Source organism: Arachis ipaensis, chromosome B10, assembly GCF_059453495.1.
Source record: "Arachis ipaensis isolate K30076 ecotype BB chromosome B10, ASM5945349v1, whole genome shotgun sequence".
Classification (NCBI taxonomy): Eukaryota; Viridiplantae; Streptophyta; class Magnoliopsida; order Fabales; family Fabaceae; genus Arachis; species Arachis ipaensis.
Window position 1 is genome coordinate 103,324,467 of NC_142435.1, and position 21,735 is coordinate 103,346,201.

At 38.7% G+C, this 21,735-nt stretch overlaps 2 non-coding genes across 2 annotated transcripts; both read right to left on the reverse strand.

Annotated features, from left to right (window-relative positions):
• Positions 1-622: 622 nt before the first annotated feature.
• Positions 623-730, reverse strand: LOC148581140 (small nucleolar RNA R71). The gene has a single exon (XR_015899713.1). It is a non-coding gene; the product is annotated as a small nucleolar RNA R71 (small nucleolar RNA).
• Positions 731-9,593: 8,863 nt separating this feature from the next.
• LOC148581141 (small nucleolar RNA R71) lies at positions 9,594-9,701 on the reverse strand. The gene has a single exon (XR_015896109.1). It is a non-coding gene; the product is annotated as a small nucleolar RNA R71 (small nucleolar RNA).
• Positions 9,702-21,735: the final 12,034 nt, after the last annotated feature.

A 21,735-nucleotide genomic window follows, 5' to 3' on the forward strand; every position in this document is an offset into this window, starting at 1 on the left:
TTCTCTTCTTCTACTCACATAAAGAAATCTCTATACTGTGACATAGAGGATTCCTCTTCTTTTCTGTTCTCTTCTTTTTCATATGTGCAGGAACAGGGACAAAGACATTCTTATTGAAGCTGATCTTGAACCTGAAAGGACTCTTAAGAGGAAAATAGGGGAAGCTAAGGCACAACCCTCTGGAGAGGACCTGACAGAAATTTTTGAAAAAGAAAGATACATGGCCGAACCCAATATCAATGCCAACAATGTAAGGAAGATGCTTGGTGACTTCATTACACCCTCTTCTGACTTCTGTGGAAGAAGCATCTCAATTCCTGCCATTGGAGCAAACAACTTTGAGCTTAAGCCTCAATTAGTTTCTCTAATGCAACAGAATTACAAGTTTCATGGACTTCCATTGGAAGATCCTCATCAGTTCTTAGCTAAATTCTTGTAAATATGTGACACTGTCAAGACCAATGGAGTTGATCTCGAGGTCTACAGGCTTATGCTTTTCCCTTTTGCTGTAAGAGACAGAGCTAGAACATGGTTGGATTCACAACCTAAGGAAAGCCTGAACTCTTGGAAAAAGCTAGTCAGTGCTTTCCTGGCCAAATTCTTTCCACCTCAAAAGATAAGCAAGCTTAGAGTAGAAATCCAAACCTTCATACAGAAGGAAGGTGAGTCCCTCTATGAAGCTTGGGAAAGATATAAGTAATTGATCAAAAGGTGTCCTACTGACATGCTTCCAGAATGGAGCATCATATGTATATTCTATGATGGTCTGTCTGAGTTGTCAAAAATGTCATTGGACCATTCTGCAGGAGGATCTCTTCATCTGAAAACCCCTGCAGAAGCTCAGGAACTCATTGAAATGGTTGCAAATAACCAGTTCATGTACACCTCTGAGAGGAATCCTGTGAACAATGGGACACCTCAGAAGAAGGGAGTTCTTGAAATTGATACTCTGAATGCTATATTGGCTCAGAACAAAATATTGACTCAGAAAGTCAATATGATTTTTCAGAGTCTGAATGGATTGCAATCTGCATCCAACAGTACTAAAGAAGCATCTTATGAAGAAGAAGCTTATGATGCTGAGAACCCTGCAATGGCAGAGGTGAATTACATGGGAGAACCCTATGGAAACACCTATAATCCTTCATGGAGAAATTATCCAAATTTCTCATGGAAGGACCAACAGAAGCCTAATCAAGGCTTTAATAATAATAATGGTGGAAGAAATAGGTTTAGCAATAGCAAGCATTTTCCATCATCTTCTCAGCAACAGATGGAGAATTCTGAATAGAGCCATTCTGGCCTGGCAACCATAGTCTCTGATCTATCCAAGACCACACTAAGTTTCATGAATGAAACAAGGTCCTCCATCAGAAATTTGGAGGCACAGGTGGTTCAGCTGAGTAAGAAGATTACTGAAACTCCTCTCAGTACTCTCCCAAGCAATACAGAAGAAAACCCCAAGAGAGAGTGAAAGGCCATAACAATGACCAACATGGCCGAACATGGAGAGAGTGAGGAGGAGACGAGTCCTAGTGAGAAAAGCCTCATGGAACATCCTCTGGACAGAAAGGAGTTTCCCTTTGAGGAACCAAAGGAATCTAAGGCTCATACAGAGACTATAGAGATTCTGTTGAACTTCTTTCTGCCATTCATGAGCTCTGATGAATATTCTTCCTCTGAAGAGGATGAAGATACCATTGAAGAGCATGTTACTAAATATCTAGGAGCAATCATGAAGCTGAATGCCAAGTTATTTGGTACTAAGACTTGGGAGGATGAACCCCTCTTGTTTACCAATGAACTGAGTGCATTAATGAGGCAGACATTACCTCAGAAGAAACCGGATCCCGGAAAATTCTTCATACCTTGTACCATATTCACCATGACCTTTGAAAAAGCTCTGTGTGACCTGGGGTCAGGGATAAACCTCATGCCACTCTCTGTAATGGAGAAACTGAGAATCTTTAAGGTGCAAGCTGCAAGAATCTCATTAGAGATGGCAAACAAATCAATGAAAAAGGCTTATGGATTAGTAGAGGACGTGCTAGTGAAGGTTGAAGACCTTTACATCCCTGCTGATTTCATAATCCTAGACACTGGGAAGGATGAGGATGAATCCATCATCCTTGGCAGACCCTTCCTAGCCACAGTAAAAGCTGTGATTGATATTGACAGAGGAGAGTTGGTCCTTCAGTTGAATGAGGACTACCTTGTATTTAAGACTCAAGGTTCTTCTTCTGTAACCATGGAGAGGAAGCATGAAAACCTTCTCTCAATACAGAGTCAAACAAAACCCCCACATTCAAACTCTAAGTTTGGTGTTGAGAGGCCACAAATAAACTCTAAGTTTGGTGTTGAGAGGCCCCAACCTTGCTCTGATTATCTGTGAGGCTCCATGAGAGCTCACTGTCAAGCTATTGACATTAAAGAAGCATATATTGGGAGGCAACCCAATGTTATTTAATTATATCTATTTATTTTCCATTGCTATTTTATGTTTTCTTTAGGTTGACGATCATGTGAATTCACAAAAACAACTAAAAAATCAAAAATAGAATAAAAAACAGCATGAAAAATAGCTCACCCTGGAGGAAGAGCTTACTGGCGTTTAAACGCCAGTAAGAGTAGCAGAATGGGCGTTAAACGCCTAGTCTGGAACCATTCTGGGCGTTTAATGCCAGAAACAGGTACCAGACTGGCGTTTAACGCCAGAACAGAGCATCTACTTGGCGTTTAATGCCAAAAATGGGAGAAAAGCTGGCGTTAAACGCCAGAAACAAGCAGCAACCTGGCGTTTAACGCCAGAAGTACACTCTAAGGGCATTTTGCACGGCTAAATGGAGCAGGGATGCTAATTCCTTGACCCCTCAGGATCTGTGAACCCCACAGGATCCCCACGTACCCCACCTCTTCTTCTCTCCTCTTCACACCCTTTCATAACACTCTTCCACAAATACCCTTCACCAATCACATCCATAACTCTTCCCCAAATACCCCTCACCACTCACATCCATCCACTCTTCCCCAGAAACCTCACCTACCTCCAAATTCAAAATCCTTTCCCTCCCAAACCCAACCCTAATACATGAAACCTAACCCTTCCCCCACCCCTATATAAACCCCTCAACTCTACCTCATTTTCACACATTACAAACACTTCTTTCTTCCTTGGCCGAATACACACTTCCCCTCCATCTCCTCTATTTTCTTCTTCTTCTACTATTTTCCTTCTTCTTTTGCTCGAGGACGAGTAAACCTTTTAAGTTTGGTGTGGTAAAAGCATTTCTTTTTGTTTTTCCATAACCATTAATGGCACCTAAGGCCAGAGAAACCTCAAGAAAGAGGAAAGGGAAGGCTATTGCTTTCACCTCTGAGTCATGGAATATGGAGAGATTCATCTCAAAGGTCCATCAAGACCACTTCTATGAAGTTGTGGCCAAGAAGAAGGTGATCCCTGAGGTCCCTTTCAAGCTCAAAAGGAGTGAGTATCCAGAGATCCGACATGAAATTAGAAGAAAAGGATGGGAAGTTCTCTCCAATCCTATTCAACAAGTCGGGATCTTAATGGTTCAAGAGTTCTATGCAAACACATGGATCACTAAGAACCATGATCAAAGTATGAACCCGAATCCAAAGAATTGGCTTACAATGGTTCGGGGAAAATACTTAGATTTCAGTCCGGAAAATGTAAGGTTGGCGTTCAACTTGCCAATGATGCAAGAAAACGCATGCGCCTACACTAGAAGGGTCAACTTTGATCAAAGGTTGGACGAAGTCCTCATAGACATATGTGAGGAAGGAGCTCAATGGAAAATTGACTCAAGAGGCAAGCCGGTTCAACTAAGAAGGCATGACCTCAAGCCAGTGGCTAGGGGATGGTTGGAGTTCATCCAAGGCTCAATCATTTCCACTAGCAATCGATCTGAAGTTACTATAGACCAGGCCATCATGATCCATAGTATCATGATTGGGGAAGAAGTGGAAGTTCATGAGATTATACCTCAAGAACTCTACAAGGTGGCTGACAAGTCCTCCACTTTGGCAAGGTTAGCCTTGCCTCACCTCATTTGCCACCTCTACAATTCGGCTGGGATTGTCATAAAGGGAGACATCCTCATTAAAGAGGACAAGCCCATCACTAAAAAAAGGAGGGAGCAAACAAAAGAGCCCACTCATGGACCTCAACAAGAGCATGAGGAAATTCCTCATCATGAAATCCCTGAGATGCCTCAAGGGATGCACTTTCCTCCACAAAACTATTGGGAGAAAATTAACACATCCCTAGGAGAATTAAGTTCCAACATGGGACAACTAAGGGTGGAGCACCAAGAGCACTCCATCATTCTCCATGAGATTAGAGAAGATCAAAGATCCATGAGGGAGGAGCAACAAAGGCAAGGAAGGGACATAGAGGAGCTCAAGAACACCATTAGTTATTCAAGAGGAAGAAGACGCCACCCTTACTAAGGTGGACCCATTCCTTAATCTGCTTGTCTATTTAATTTTTCTGTTTTTCAGTTTTTGAGCATTATATTTTATTTATGTTTGTGCCTTTATTACAAGATCATTAGTGTTTAAGTGTTTATGTCTTAAAGCTATGAATGTCCTATGAATCCATCACCTCTCTTAAATGAAAAATGTTCTAAAAACAAAAGAACAAGAAGTACATGATTTCGAATTCATCCTTGAAATTAGTTTAATTATTTTGATGTGGTGACAATACTTTTTGTTTTCTGAATGAATGCTTGAACAGTGCATATTTTTGAATTTGTTGTTTATGAATGTTAAAATTGTTGGCTCTTGAAAGAATGATGAAAAAGGAGAAATGTTATTTGATAATCTGAAAAATCATAAAATTGATTCTTGAAGCAAGAAAAAGCAGTGAAAAACAAGGCTTGCGAAAAAAAATGGCGAAAAAAAAGAGAGAAAGAAAAAAGAAAAAGCAAGCAGAAAAAGCCAAGAGCTCTTTAAACCAAAAGGCAAGAGCAAAAAGCCAGTAACCCTTTAAACCAAAAGGCAAGGGCAAAAAGGATCCAAGGCTTTGAGAATTAATGGATAGGAGGGCCTAAAGGAATAAAATCCTAGCCTAAGCGGCTAAACCAAGCTGTCTCTAACCATGTGCTTGTGGCGTGAAAGTGTCAAGTGAAAAGCTTGAGACTGAGCGGTTAAAGTTGTGATCCAAAGCAAAAAGAGTGTGCTTAAGAACCCTGGACACCTCTAATTGGGGACTCTAGCAAAGCTAAGTCACAATCTGAAAAGGTTCACCCAGTTATGTGTCTGTGGCATTTATGTATCTAGTGGTAATACTGGAAAACAAAGTGCTTAGGGCCACGGCCAAGACTCATAAAGTAGCTGTGTTCAAGAATCAACATACTAAACTAGGAAAATCAATAACACTATCTAAATTCTGAGTTCCTATAGATGCCAATTATTCTGAACTTCAAAGGATAAAGTGAGATGCCGAAACTGTTCAGAGGCAAAAAGCTACTAGTCCCGCTCATCTAATTGGAGCTAAGTTTCGTTGATATTTTGGAATTTATAGTATATTCTCTTCTTTTTATCCTATTTGATTTTCAGTTGCTTGGGGACAAGCAACAATTTAAGTTTGGTGTTGTGATGAGTGGATAATTTATACGCTTTTTGGCATTGTTTTTAAGTAGTTTTTAGTATGATTTGATTATTTTTTAGTATATTTTTATTAGTTTTTAAATAAAAATCACATTTCTGGACTTTACTATGAGTTTGTGTGTTTTTCTATGATTTCAGGTAATTTCTGGCTGAAATTGAGGGACTTGAGCAAAAATCTGATTCAGACACTGAAGAAGGACTGCAGATGTTGTTGGATTCTGACCTCCCTGCACTCGAAATGGATTTTTTGGAGCTACAAAAACTTAATTGGTGCACTCTCAATTGCGTTGGAACGTAGAAATCCATGGCTTTCCAGCAATATATAATAGTCCATACTTTACCCGAGTTTTGATGACTCAAACTGTCGTTCAAACGCCAACTTCCTGCCCTATTCTGAAGTTAAACGCCAGAAACATGTTGCAAATCAGAGTTAAACACCAGAAACAGACTACAACCTGGCGTTTAACTCCAAAAAGAGTCTGTACACATGAAAGCTCAATGCTCAGCCCAAGCACACACAAAGTGGGCCCGGAAGTGGATTTCTGCATCATTTACTTATTTTCTGTAACCCTAGCTACTAGTTTAGTATAAAAACTACTTTTAGTGATTTATTTAAGAGAATCTTTTGATCATTTTTGAGACTATCTTTGTATCACTTTTGATCATTGATCACATTTAGGGAGGCTGGCCATTCGGCCATGCCTGGACCACTTTCACTTATGTAATTTTAAACGGTGGAGTTTCTACACCTCATTGATTAAGGTGTGGAACTCTGCTGCTCCTCATGAATTAATGCAAAGTACTATTGTTTTTCTATTCAATTCAAGCTTATTCCTATTCTAAGATATTCGCTTGCACTTCAACATGATGAATACAATGATCCGTGACACTCATCACTATTCTCAACCTATGAACGCGTGCCTGATAACCACTTTCATTCTACCTTAGATCGAGCGTGTATCTCTTAGCCTCCATTCCGAAAGATCGGAGTCTTCGTGGTATAAGCTATAATTATTGGCGGCCATTCATGAGATCCGAAAAGTCTAAACCTTGTCTGTGGTATTTCGAGTAGGATCTGGGAAGGGATGACTGTGACGAGCTTCAAACTCGCGAGTGTTGGGCGTAGTAACAGACGCAAAAGGATCAATGGATCCTATTCCAACATGATCGAGAATCGACAGATGATTAGCCATACGGTGACAGCGCATTTAGACCATTTTCACTGAGAGGACGGGAAGTAGCCATTGACAACGGTGATGCCCAACATACAGCTTGCCATGGAAAGGAGTATGAATGATTGAATGAAGGTAGTAGGAAAGCAGAGATTCAGAAGGAGCAAAGCATCCCCATACGCTTATCTGAAATTCTCACCAATGAATTACATAAGTATCTCTATCTTATTTTATATTTTATTTATATTTTAATTATCAAAATTCCATAACCATTTGAATTTTCCTGACTGAGATTTACAAGATGACCATAGCTTGCTTCAGCCGAAAATCTCTGTGGGATCGACCCTTACTCACGTAAGGTTTATTACTTGGACGACCCAGTGCCCTTGCTGGTTAGTTGTGCGGAGTTGTGAAAAAGAATTGAGATTATGAAAGTGCATACCAAGTTTTTGGCCCCGTTGCTGGGGAACGAACAATCACGATTTTGTGCACGAAGTTTTTGGCGCCGTTGTCGGGGATTGTTCGAGTTTGGACAACTGACGGTTCATCTTGTTGCTCAGATTAGGTAATTTTATTTTAATTTTAAGCTTTTTGTTTTTATTCCTTTTATTTTCAAAAAATTTTCAAAAATTAATAAATAAATTATTCTATGTTCTTCAGAATTTTTAAGAATGAATTCTAGAGTTTCATGAGATATGTTGAATCCTGGCTGGCTGTTAAGCCATGTCTAATCTTTTGGACCGAGGTTTCAACTATCCTTAGAAGAGCTTCTTTGTCTTTCTCAGTAAATCAGCTATTGTATGTAATGATCTGCTAAAGCTTGGCTGGCCATTGGCCATGTCTAGTGTTTTGGACCGGAGCTTTCACTGAACGTTTGGCTGGCTAGTAAGCCATGTCTAATTCCTGGACCAGAGTTTTAGGCTGACATTGCATGATTCATGGAATTCTCATTAAAAATTTTGAAATCCTTATTTTTCTTTTTCCAAATAATTTTTGAAAAATACAAAAAAATTTAATAAAATCATAAAACCAAAAATAATTTATGTTTCTTGTTTGAATCTTGTGTCAAATTGTAAGTTTGGTGTCAATTGCATATTTTATTTTTTCACTAAAATTTTCGAAAACTCATGCATGATGTTCTTCATTATCTTCAAGTTGTTCTTGATGATCTTCTTTGTTTGATCTTTGTATTTTCTTGTTTTGTGTCTTTTCTTGTTTTTCATATGCATTTTCAATTTGTTAGTGTCTAAACATTGAAAATTTCTAAGTTTGGTGTCTTGCATGTGTGTCTTTTCTTAAAAAATTTTCAAAAATAAGTTCTTGGTGTTCATCTTGCCATTCAAAGTGTTCTTGGTGTTCATCTTGACATTCAAAGTGTTCTTGCATGCATCATGTGTGTTGATCTTGAATTTTTATGTTTTGCATCATTTTTATGTTTTTCTCTCTCTTTACTAAAAATCCAAAAATAAAAAATATATCTTTCCTTGTTTTACTCATAAATTTCAATTTCAAAATTCTACCTTTTAAAATCTTTTTCAAAAATCAAATCTTTTTCATTTATTTTTACATATTTTTCAAATTTTTTTTAAATTGATTTCAAAATCTTTTTCTTATTTTTATTTCATAATTTTCGAAAATAATGCTAGCATTTAATATTTTGATTCAAAAATTTTCAAGTTGTTACTTGCCTATTAAGAAAGGTTCAATCTTTTGAAATTTTAAAATCATATCTTTTAGTTTCTTGTTAGTCAAGTAATCAACTTTAATTTCAGAATCAAATCTTTTTAAATTTCTTTTTCAAATCTTTTTCAAAATAAATTTCAATCATATATTTTTCAAAACTTAATTTCAAAATCTTTTCTAACTTCTTATCTTTTCAAAATTGATTTTCAAATCTTTTTCAATTAACCACTTAACTTTTTGTTTGATTTTTAAATTTCTTATCTTTTTCAAAATCATCTAACTACTTTTTTCTCTCCAATTTTCGAAAATCACTAACAATATTTTCAAAAATCTCTTTTTATTTAATTACTTCATTCAGTTTTCAAATTTTATTTTATCTCTTCTTTTAAATTTCGAATTCTAGCTAATATTTAAAATAAAAACAAAAATATTTTTCCTTTTATTTTAATTTAAATTCGAATTTTTCTCTTCTCATTCTTCTATTCTTCTCTTCTTCTACTCACATAAAGAAATCTCTATACTATGACATAGAGGATTCCTCTTCTTTTCTGTTCTCTTCTTTTTCATATGAGCAGGAACAGGGACAAAGACATTCTTATTGAAGTTGATCTTGAACCTGAAAGGACTCTTAAGAGGAAAATAAGGGAAGCTAAGGCACAACCCTCTGGAGAGGACCTGACAGAAATTTTTGAAAAAGAAAGAGACATGGCGGAACCCAATATCAATGCCAACAATGTAAGGAAGATGCTTGGTGACTTCATTGCACCCTCTTCTGACTTCTGTGGAAAAAGCATCTCAATTCCTGCCATTGGAGCAAACAACTTTGAGCTTAAGACTCAATTAGTTTCTCTAATGCAACAGAATTGCAAGTTTCATGGACTTCCATTGGAAGATCCTCATCAGTTCTTAGCTAAATTCTTGCAAATCTGTGACACTGTCAAGACCAATGGAGTTGATCTCGAGGTCTACAGGCTTATGCTTTTCCCTTTTGCTGTAAGAGACAGAGCTAGAACATGGTTGGATTCACAACCTAAGGAAAGCCTGAACTCTTGGAAAAAGCTGGTCAGTGCTTTCCTGGCCAAATTCTTTCTACCTCAAAAGATAAGCAAGCTTAGAGTAGAAATCCAAACCTTCATACAGAAGGAAGGTGAGTCCCTCTATGAAGCTTGGAAAAGATATAAGTAATTGATCAAAAGGTGTCCTACTGACATGCTTCCAGAATGGAGCATCATATGTATATTCTATGATGGTCTGTCTGAGTTGTCAAAAATGTCATTGGACTATTCTGCAGGAGGATCTCTTCATCTGAAAACCCCTGCAGAAGCTCAGGAACTCATTGAAATTATTGCAAATAACCAGTTCATGTACACCTCTGAGAGGAATCCTGTGATTTTTCAAAGTCTGAATGGATTGCAATCTGCATCCAACAGTACTAAAGAAGCATCTTATGAAGAAGAAGCTTATGATCCTGAGAACCCTGCAATGGCAGAGGTGAATTACATTGGAGAACCCTATGGAAACACCTATAATCCTTCATGGAGAAATTATCCAAATTTCTCATGGAAGGACCAACAGAAGCCTAATCAAGGCTTTAATAATAATAATGGTGGAAGAAATAGGTTTAGCAATAGCAAGCATTTTCCATCATCTTCTCAGCAACAGATGGAGAATTCTGAATAGAGCCATTCTGGCCTGGCAACCATAGTCTCTGATCTATCCAAGACCACACTAAGTTTCATGAATGAAACAAGGTCCTCCATCAGAAATTTGGAGGCACAGGTGGGTCAGCTGAGTAAGAAGATTACTGAAACTCCTCTCAGTACTCTCCCAAGCAATACAGAAGAAAACCCCAAGAGAGAGTGCAAGGCCATAACAATGACCAACATGGCCGAACATGGAGAGAGTGAGGAGGAGACGAGTCCTAGTGAGAAAAGCCTCATGGAACATCCTCTGGACAAAAAGGAGTTTCCCTTTGAAGAACCAAAGGAATCTAAGGCTCATACAGAGACCATAGAGATTCCATTGAACTTCTTTCTGCCATTCATGAGCTCTGATGAATATTCTTCCTCTGAAGAGGATGAAGATACCATTGAAGAGCATGTTACTAAATATCTAGGAGCAATCATGAAGCTGAATGCCAAGTTATTTGGTACTAAGACTTGGGAGGATGAACCCCTCTTGTTTACCAATGAACTGAGTGCATTAATGAGGCAGACATTACCTCAGAAGAAACCGGATCCCGAAAAATTCTTCATACCTTGTACCATAGGCACCATGACCTTTGAAAAAGCTCTGTGTGACCTGGGGTCAGGGATAAACCTCATGCCACTCTCTGTAATGGAGAAACTGAGAATCTTTGAGGTGCAAGCTGCAAGAATCTCATTAGAGATGGCAGACAAATCAATGAAAAAGGCTTATGAATTAGTAGAGGACGTGCTAGTGAAGGTTGAAGACCTTTACATCCCTGCTGATTTCATAATCCTAGACACTGGGAAGGATGAGGATGAATCCATCATCCTTGGCAGACCCTTCCTAGCCACAGTAAAAGCTGTGATTGATATTGACAGAGGAGAGTTGGTCCTTCAGTTGAATGAGGACTACCTTGTATTTAAGACTCAAGGTTCTTCTTCTGTAACCATGGAGAGGAAGCATGAAAAGCTTCTCTCAATACAGAGTCAAACAAAACCCCCACATTCAAACTCTAAGTTTGGTATTGAGAGGCCACAAACAAACTCTAAGTTTGGTGTTGAGAGGCCCCAACCTTGCTCTGATTATCTGTGAGGCTCCATGAGAGCTCACTGTCAAGCTATTGACATTAAAGAAGCATATATTGGGAGGCAACCCAATGTTATTTAATTATATCTATTTATTTTCCATTGCTATTTTATGTTTTCTTTAGGTTGACGATCATGTGAAGTCACAAAAACAACTAAAAAATCAAAAATAGAATAAAAAACAGCATGAAAAATAGCTCACCCTGGAGGAAGAGCTTACTGGCGTTTAAACGCCAGTAAGAGTAGCAGAATGGGCGTTAAACGCCTAGTTTGGCACCATTCTGGGCGTTTAATGCCAGAAACAGGTACCAGATGTTTAACGCCAGAACAGAGCATCTACTTGGCGTTTAATGCCAAAAATGGGAGAAAAGCTGGCGTTAAATGCCAGAAACAAGCAGCAACCTGGCGTTTAACGCCAGAAGTACACTCTAAGGGCATTTTGCACGCCTAAATGGAGCAGGGATGCTAATTCCTTGACCCCTCAGGATCTGTGAACCCCACAGGATCCCCACGTACCCCACCTCTTCTTCTCTCCTCTTCACACCCTTTCAAAACACTCTTCCACAAATACCCTTCACCAATCACATCCATAACTCTTCCCCAACTACCCCTCACCACTCACATCCATCCACTCTTCCCTAAAAACCTCACCTACCTCCAAATTCAAAATCCTTTCCCTCCCAAACCCAACCCTAATACATGAAACCTAACCCTTCCCCCACCCCTATATAAACCCCTCAACTCTACCTCATTTTCACACATTACAAACACTTCTTTCTTCCTTGGCCGAATACACACTTCCCCTCCATCTCCTCTATTTTCTTCTTCTTCTACTATTTTCCTTCTTCTTTTGCTCGAGGACGAGCAAACCTTTTAAGTTTGGTGTGGTAAAAGCATTGCTTTTTGTTTTTCCATAACCATTAATTGCACCTAAGGCCAGAGAAACCTCAAGAAAGAGGAAAGGGAAGGCTATTGCTTTCACCTCTGAGTCATGGAATATGGAGAGATTCATCTCAAAGGTCCATCAAGACCACTTCTATGAAGTTGTGGCCAAGAAGAAGGTGATCCCTGAGGTCCCTTTCAAGCTCAAAAGGAGTGAGTATCCGGAGATCCAACATGAAATTAGAAGAAAAGGATGGGAAGTTCTCTCCAATCCTATTCAACAAGTCGGGATCTTAATGGTTCAAGAGTTCTATGCAAACACATGGATCACTAAGAACCATGATCAAAGTATGAACCCGAATCCAAAGAATTGGCTTACAATGGTTCGGGGAAAATACTTAGATTTCAGTCCGAAAAATGTAAGGTTGGCGTTCAACTTGCCAATGATGCAAGAAAACGCATGCGCCTACACTAGAAGGGTCAACTTTGATCAAAGGTTGGACCAAGTCCTCATAGACATATGTGAGGAAGGAGCTCAATGGAAAATTGACTCAAGAGGCAAGCCGGTTCAACTAAGAAGGCATGACCTCAAGCCAGTGGCTAGGGGATGGTTGGAGTTCATCCAAGGCTCAATCATTTCCACTAGCAACCGATCTGAAGTTACTATAGACCAGGCCATCATGATCCATAGTATCATGATTGGGGAAGAAGTAGAAGTTCATGAGATTATACCTCAAGAACTCTACAAGGTGGCTGACAAGTCCTCCACTTTGGCAAGGTTAGCCTTGCCTCACCTCATTTGCCACCTCTACAATTCGGCTGGGATTGTCATAAAGGGAGACATCCTCATTAAAGAGGACAAGCCCATCACTAAAAAAAGGAGGGAGCAAACAAAAGAGCCCACTCATGGACCTCAACAAGAGCATGAGGAAATTCCTCATCATGAAATCCCTGAGATGCCTCAAGGGATGCACTTTCCTCCACAAAACTATTGGGAGAAAATTAACACCTCCCTAGGAGAATTAAGTTCCAACATGGGATAACTAAGGGTGGAGCACCAAGAGCACTCCATCATTCTCCATGAGATTAGAGAAGATCAAAGAGCCATGAGGGAGGAGCAACAAAGGCAAGGAAGGGACATAGAGGAGCTCAAGAACACCATTAGTTATTCAAGAGGAAGAAGACGCCACCCTTACTAAGGTGGACCCATTCCTTAATCTCCTTGTCTATTTAATTTTTCTGTTTTTTAGTTTTTGAGCATTATATTTTATTTATGTTTGTGCCTTTATTACAAGATCATTAGTGTTTAAGTGTCTATGTCTTAAAGCTATGAATGTCCTATGAATCCATCACCTCTCTTAAATGAAAAATGTTCTAAAAACAAAAGAACAAGAAGTACATGATTTCGAATTCATCCTTGAAATTAGTTTAATTATTTTGATGTGGTGACAATACTTTTTGTTTTCTGAATGAATGCTTGAACAGTGCATATTTTTGAATTTGTTGTTTATGAATGTTAAAATTGTTGGCTCTTGAAAGAATGATGAAAAAGGAGAAATGTTATTTGATAATCTGAAAAATCATAAAATTGATTCTTGAAGCAAGAAAAAGCAGTGAAAAACAAGGCTTGCGAAAAAAATGGCGAAAAAAAAGAGAGAAAGAAAAAAGAAAAAGCAAGCAGAAAAAGCCAAGAGCTCTTTAAACCAAAAGGCAAGAGCAAAAAGCCAGTAACCCTTTAAACCAAAAGGCAAGGGCAAAAAGGATCCAAGGCTTTGAGAATTAATGGATAGGAGGGCCTAAAGGAATAAAATCCTGGCCTAAGCGGCTAAACCAAGCTGTCTCTAACCATGTGCTTGTGGCGTGAAAGTGTCAAGTGAAAAGCTTGAGACTGAGCGGTTAAAGTTGTGATCCAAAGCAAAAAGAATGTGCTTAAGAACCCTGGACACCTCTAATTGGGGACTTTAGCAAAGCTAAGTCACAATCTGAAAAGGTTCACCCAGTTATGTGTCTGTGGCATTTATGTATCTAGTGGTAATACTGGAAAACAAAGTGCTTAGGGCCACGGCCAAGACTCATAAAGTAGCTGTGTTCAAGAATCAACATACTAAACTAGGAAAATCAATAACACTATCTAAATTCTGAGTTCCTATAGATGCCAATTATTCTGAACTTCAAAGGATAAAGTGAGATGCCGAAACTGTTCAGAGGCAAAAAACTACTAGTCCCGCTCATCTAATTGGAGCTAAGTTTCGTTGATATTTTGGAATTTATAGTATATTCTCTTCTTTTTATCCTATTTGATTTTCAGTTGCTTGGGGACAAGCAACAATTTAAGTTTGGTGTTGTGATGAGCGGATAATTTATACGCTTTTTGGCATTGTTTTTAAGTAGTTTTTAGTATGATTTGATTATTTTTTTAGTATATTTTTATTAGTTTTTAAATAAAAATCACATTTCTGGACTTTACTATGAGTTTGTGTGTTTTTCTATGATTTCAGGTAATTTTTGGCTGAAATTGAGGGACTTGAGCAAAAATCTGATTCAGACACTGAAGAAGGACTGCAGATACTGTTGGATTCTGACCTCCCTGCACTCGAAATGGATTTTTTGGAGCTACAAAAACTTAATTGGTGCACTCTTAATTGCGTTGGAACGTAGAAATCCATGGCTTTCCAGCAATATATAATAGTCCATACTTTACCCGAGTTTTGATGACTCAAACTGTCGTTCAAATGCCAACTTCCTGCCCTATTCTGAAGTTAAATGCCAGAAACAGGTTGCAAATCAGAGTTAAACACCAGAAACAGGCTACAACCTGGCGTTTAACTCCAAAAAGAGTCTCTACACATGAAAGCTCAATGCTCAGCCCAAGCACACACAAAGTGGGCCCGGAAGTGGATTTCTGCATCATTTACTTATTTTCTGTAACCCTAGCTACTAGTTTAGTATAAAAACTACTTTTAGTGATTTATTTAAGAGAATCTTTTGATCATTTTTGAGACTATCCTTGTATCACTTTTGATCATTGATCACATTTAGGGAGGCTGGCCATTCGGCCATGCCTGGACCACTTTCACTTATGTAATTTTAAACAGTGGAGTTTCTACACCTCATTGATTAAGGTGTGGAGCTCTGCTGCTCCTCATGAATTAATGCAAAGTACTATTGTTTTTCTATTCAATTCAAGCTTATTCCTATTCTAAGATATTCGCTTGCACTTCAACATGATGAATATGATGATCCGTGACACTCATCACTATTCTCAACCTATGAACGCGTGCCTGACAACCACTTCCGTTCTACCTTAGATCGAGCGTGTATCTCTTAGCCTCCATTCCAAAAGATCAGAGTCTTCATGGTATAAGCTAGAATTATTGGCGGCCATTCCTGAGATCCAAAAAGTCTAAACCTTGTCTGTGGTATTCCGACAGATGATTAGCCGTGCGGTGACAGCGCATTTGGACTATTTTCACTGAGAGGACGGGAAGTAGCCATTGACAACGGTGATGCCCAACATACAGCTTGCCATGGAAAGGAGTATGAATGATTGAATGAAGGCAGTAGAAAAGCAGATATTCAGAAGGAGCAAAGCATCCCCATACGCTTATCTGAAATTCTCACCAATGAATTACGTAAGTATCTCTATCTTATTTTATATTTTAATTATCAAAATTCCATAACCATTTGAATCTGCCTGACTGAGATTTACAAGATGACCATAGCTTGCTTCAGCCGACAATCTCCGTGGGATCGACCTTTACTCACGTAAGGTTTATTACTTGGACGACCCAGTGCACTTGCTGGTTAGTTGTGCAGAGTTGTGAAAAAGAATTGAGATTATGAACGTGCGTATCAAGTTTTTGGCGCCGTTGCTGGGGAATGAACAATCACGATTTCGTGCACCACTCACCAAATAAATAGTTATCTCTCATCAAAGGATCAGCTTTAGTAGCATCACTGGCGTTCACAGCAAACACCCGACCTTGTTATTGATTCTAACCCACATTTGGATTCCTCCCACGAGGGAAATCCTTTGCCATGTGTCCAGTCAATCCACATGTAAAGCATCCACCTATACCCAGCTTGCACGAATCATAAGGATGAAAATGCATGCAACGGCTACAAATTAAATCCGGCGAAGTCTTACTCTGTTTACCTCTTCCTTTGGCATGTTGGTACTGATAATAATTATTCATCCTAAAGCCCCCTTGACCTTGAGGGCGTTGAGGCATACGTCCATCCCTCTTGAAACTTTGACTCCTCAGCTGAAAGTACTTCTCTTGGCCTCTGTTGTTGTTTTCTCCTTGGGTATCTCTTGCCAGTGCCACTTTCTTAGCACACTTTTCAACCACTCGGGCCTAGTTCACCAACGCAAAAAACACCTAAATCTCCAAAGGAGCCACAGCCGTCATGATGTTGTCCCTTAATCCTCCTTGGTACTTTATACACTTCCAGCTCTAATAAGATTCCAGGATACCTTGACATACCCTAGAGAACCTACAGAGCTTCTCGAACTGACTAGTGTAATCGGTCATGGACAATGCGCCTTGCTCCAGCTGCATAAGCTCAAACTCCCTAGCCTCTCTCAGGGATTCTGGAAAATACTTCCTATAGAAAGCCGCCTAAAATACGTCCTAAGGAATCTCCGCATTCAGAAGTCATAGCAATTGACACTCTCCCTGCCACCAGAGTTGAGCTTCCCCCATCAGTTGATAAGTGGTGCACGAATTATAAATCACACTTTTCACAACCCGTACCACTAACCAGCAAGTGCATTGGGTCGTCCAAGTAATACCTTACGTGAGTAAGGGTCGATCCCACGGAGATTGTTGGCTTGAAGCAAGCTATGGTTATTTTGTAATTCTTAGTCAGGAAATTAATAATAAAAATTGTTGGATTTATGAAGAGTAATTAACATAAAATAAGCAATACTTTTTATGCAGTAATGGAGAACAGATTGAGGTTTTGGAGATGCTCTGTCTTCTGAATTTTAGCTTTCCTACTGTCTTCTTCTTTACGCACGTAGGTTTCTTCCATGGCAAGCTGTATGTTGGTGGATCACCGTTGTCAATGGCTACCATCCGTCCTCTCAGTGAAAAAGGTCCATGTAAATGGCTAATCATATATCGGTTCTCACTTGTGTTGGAATAGGATCCATTGATCCTTTTGCGTCTGTCATTACGCCCAATACTTGTGAGTTTGAAGCTCGTCACAGTCATCCCTTCCCAGGTCCTACTCAGAATACCACAGACAAGGTTTAGACGTTTCGGATCTCAGGAATGCTGCTAATTGATTCTAGCTTTTACCACGAAGACTCTGGATTTATGGAATTGAACGCTCTGTTGTCAGGAGAGGCAATCAAACTTCTGAACCAGGAACCCAAGAGATATACACTCAAGCTATTATAGATAGAACATAAGTGCTTGTCTGGCACGCGTTCAAAGGTTGAGAATGATGATGAGTGTCACGGATCATCACATTCTTCAGGGTTAAGTACGAGTGAATATCTTAGAACAGAAACAAGCGTGTTGAATAGAAAATAAAAGTAATTGCATTAATTCATTGAGACACAGCAGAGCTCCTCACCCCCAATAATGGAGTTTAGAGACTCATGCTATAGAGATACAAGATAAAACGTGAAAAAATATCATGAGATACAAAATAAATCTCTAAAAGTAGTTTTTATACTAAGCTAGTGACCTAGGTTTACAGGAATTGAGTAAACTAAGATAGATAGTGCAGAAATCCACTTCCGGGGCCCACTTGGTGTGTGCTTGGGCTGAGCATTGAAACTTTCATGTGTAGAGACTTTATTTGGAGTCAAACGCCAGGTTGTAGCCTCTTTCTGGCGTTTAACTCTGGTTTACAACCTGTTTCTGGCGTTTAACGCCAGAATAGGGTAAAGACTTGGCGTTAAACGCCAATTTGCATCATCAAAACTTGGGCAAAGTATGAACTATTATATATTGCTGGAAAGCCCTGAATGTCTACTTTCCAACGCAATTGAGAGCGCGCCAATTGGGCTTCTATAACTCCAGAAAATCCATTTTGAGTGCAGAGAGGTCAGAATCCAACAGCATATGTAGTCCTTTTTTAGCCTCTGAATCAGATTTTTGCTTAGGTCCCTCAATTTCAGCCAGAAAATACCTGAAATCACAGAAAAATACACAAACTCATAGTAAAGTCCAGAAATATAATTTTTGCATAAAAACTAATAAAAATATACTAAAAAGTAGCTAGATCCTACTAAAACTATATGAAAATACCCCCAAAAAGCGTATAAAATATCCGCTCATCACAACACCAAACCTAAACTATTGCTTGTCCTCAAGAAACTAGATAAATAAAACAGGATAGAAAGAAAATTAAGAGGCAATAACATCTCAGAGTTTCATTTGAAGCTCAAATTCTCATTAGATGAGCGGGGCTAGCAGCTTTTTGCTTCCAAACAGTTTTGGCACCTCCATTTATCCTTTGAAGTTCAGAATGATTGGCATCTATTGGAACTCATAATTCAGATAGTGTTATTGATTCTCCTAGTTTAGTATGTTGATTCTTGAACACAGCTATTTTATGAGTCTTAGCCGTGGCCCTAAGCACTTTGTTTTCCAGTATTACCACCGGATACATAAATGCCACAGACACATAACTGGGTGAACCTTTTCAGATTGTGACTTAGCTTTGCTAAAATCCCCAGTTAGAGGTGTCCAGAGTTCTTAAGCACACTCTTTTTGCTTTGGATCATGACTTTAACCGCTCAATCTCAAGCTTTTCACTTGACACCTTCACGCCACAAGCACATGGTTAGGGACAGCTTGGTTTGGCTGCTTAGGCCAAGGTTTTATTCCTTTAGGCCCTCCTATCCATTAATGCTCAAAGTCTTAGATCCTTTTTACCCTTGCCTTTTGGTTTAAAGGGTTACTGACTTTTTCTGCTTGCTTTTTCTTTTTCTTTTATTTTTGCCATTTTTTTTCGCAAGCTTTGTTCTTCACTACTTTTTCTTGCTTCAAGAATCAATTTCATGATTTTTCAGATTATCAATAATATTTCTCTTTTTCATCATTCTTCAAGAGCCAACAATTTTAACAGTCATAAACAACAAATTCAAAAGACATATGCATTGTTCAAGCATTCATTCAGAAAACAAAAAGTATTGCCACCATATATAAATAATTTGAATTTTTCTTATTAAGAACTTGAAAATAAAATTGCTTGCTTATTCTAAAAATTTGCTATTTTATTCATGTTTAATGATGATAAGAAAGATAAATTATAACTTATTTGGAGCATAAAAATAAAAATAACGATACTAATTAATACTACTCATATAACTTCTAAGGTAGATTTCTAATAGTAAAAGTTATCACAGAGTTAAGACTAAGATTAGGACTCAACAACCTTTATCTTGGGAGATGGATGCTCCCTCAATCTGTGGGATGCTTGGCCCTTCAAGAGACAGCTTATGGCACTTCAGCTCCGGTAGCTCACGCCTTTGCTCCTCTTGTTCCTTCAGTAATTTGCAGAGCATGCTATTTTAAACTTGCTGTTCTTCTTTCAGTTGATCCATAGCTTCTTGCAACTTGGTAACAGATGCTTCTAGGCGGGTCCAGTAGTCAATCTGAGGGATTTCTGGGAGGAACTCTTGTGCCCTCCTTTTGATGGAGTTATCCTGCACTTTTTGTCCTTCCATTAACTTTTTGGTGATTGGTTGCTCGGTTGAGATATACTCATCCACTCCCATCTTCACCCCAAAATCTTTACATAGCAGAGAGATTAGGTTTGGGTAAGCCAATTTGGTGTCAGTGGAGTTCTTGTTTGCAATTGTGTAGAGCTCACAAGAAATCAGATGATGAATCTCCACTTCGTTTCCCAGCATAATGTAGTGGATCATCACTGCTCTTTTGACAGTGACTTCAGAGCGGTTGCTGGTGGGCAGTATAGAACGCCTAATGAAGTACAGCCAGCCCCTAGCAATTGGTTTGAGATCTCCTCTCTTGAGTTGATTTGAGACACCCTTTGTATTGGTTATCCACTTGGTTCCAGGGATGCATATGTCCTCTAGAACTTGGTCTAAGCGCTTATCAAATCTCACCATTCTCCTATTAAAGGATTCTGGATCATCTTGTAGTTGAGGCAGCTTGAAGACCTCTCTTATTTTGTCCTGGTGGAAGTACATAATCTTCCCTCTGACCAAGGTTCGAAAGGTATAGAAGGCGGCTCCAGTTAATCTCTGCTTATCTATTTGCCACAGATTTGCGTAGAATTCCTGAACCATGTTTCTACCCACCTTTGTCTCAGGATTAGCCAGAATTTCCCAACCGCTTTTTCGAATCTGCTCTTGGATCTCCGGATATTCGTCTTCTTTTAGATCGAATTTAACTTCTGGGATCACTGATCTTAGACCCATTATTTTGTAGTAATGGTCTGCATGTTCTTTGGTTAAGAACCTCTCCTGATTCCAAAGTGGTTTTGGAATATTCTCTTTCTTGCCTCTTGAAGTGGTTTGTTTTCCTTTAGGAGCCATGATCTTCGTGAGTCTTAGCTCAGGGATCACGAAAAGCACACCAAACTTAGAGGTTTGCTTGTCCTCAAGTAAAAGAAAGGAGAGGAGATTAATAGAAGGAGGGACAATTCGAATGGTGGAGGAGAGAGGGAGGCCGAGTGTGAATTTATACGGGAGGGGGTGGGTTTGAAAATTTTGAAAAAGATATGATAGAGGATATGATTTGTAAAAGATAAATATGATATGAAGAATATGAAATTTTAAAATTAAAAAGATATGATGGATTTGAAAAACATAAATCTGAATTTGAAAAGATAATAGGATAAGTAAAAAAAAGATATGAGAAGAAATTAAAAAGATAGATGAGTTTTGAAAAAGATTTGAAAAGAAATTGAAGAAGATTTGAAAACGATTTTTAGGATTAGAAAAAAATTTAAAATTTTTTGTTTTTTGTTTTTTTTTTTTTTTGAAATTGAAATTGAAAGATGATACTTTGTAATATGTTTATGCAAGAAATTCTGGATGAAATCATGAAAATTTGAAAAAAAATTGAGTTGGAAAACAAAACTTCCTCTCCTCCACAATCCTGGCGTTAAATGCCCAACTGCTGCTTGTTTTGGGCGTTTAACGCCCATCTGTAGCTTCTTTTGGTCGTTTAACGCCCAGCTGTAGCTTCTGGCTGGCGTTAAATGCCAGAAATCTTCTATCAATGGGCGTTTTTCTGAACGCCCAGGATGCTGCAAGTTTGGCGTTAAACGCCCAAAGAGGTATCTTTACTGGCATTAAACGCCTAGTTGAAGCTTCTTTTGGGCGTTTAATGCCCAAATATACCTCTTACTGGCGTTTTCTTGCCAGTGAGCTCCTTTTCCCTGTTTTGTGCTCTGAATCCTTCTGTAGCTCTGTGAACTTATGCAATTGATACTTTACCTTGAAGACTATTTATATTAAACTCGTAAAAATTATTATTTAAATAACAAATAAGCTTTGCTAATGGCTGGGTTGCCTCCCAGCAAGCGCTTCTTTATTGTCTTTAGCTGGACCTTGCTGAGCTTTTAATCTAGCCTCAGCTTTGAGCATTCTTGCTCAACAT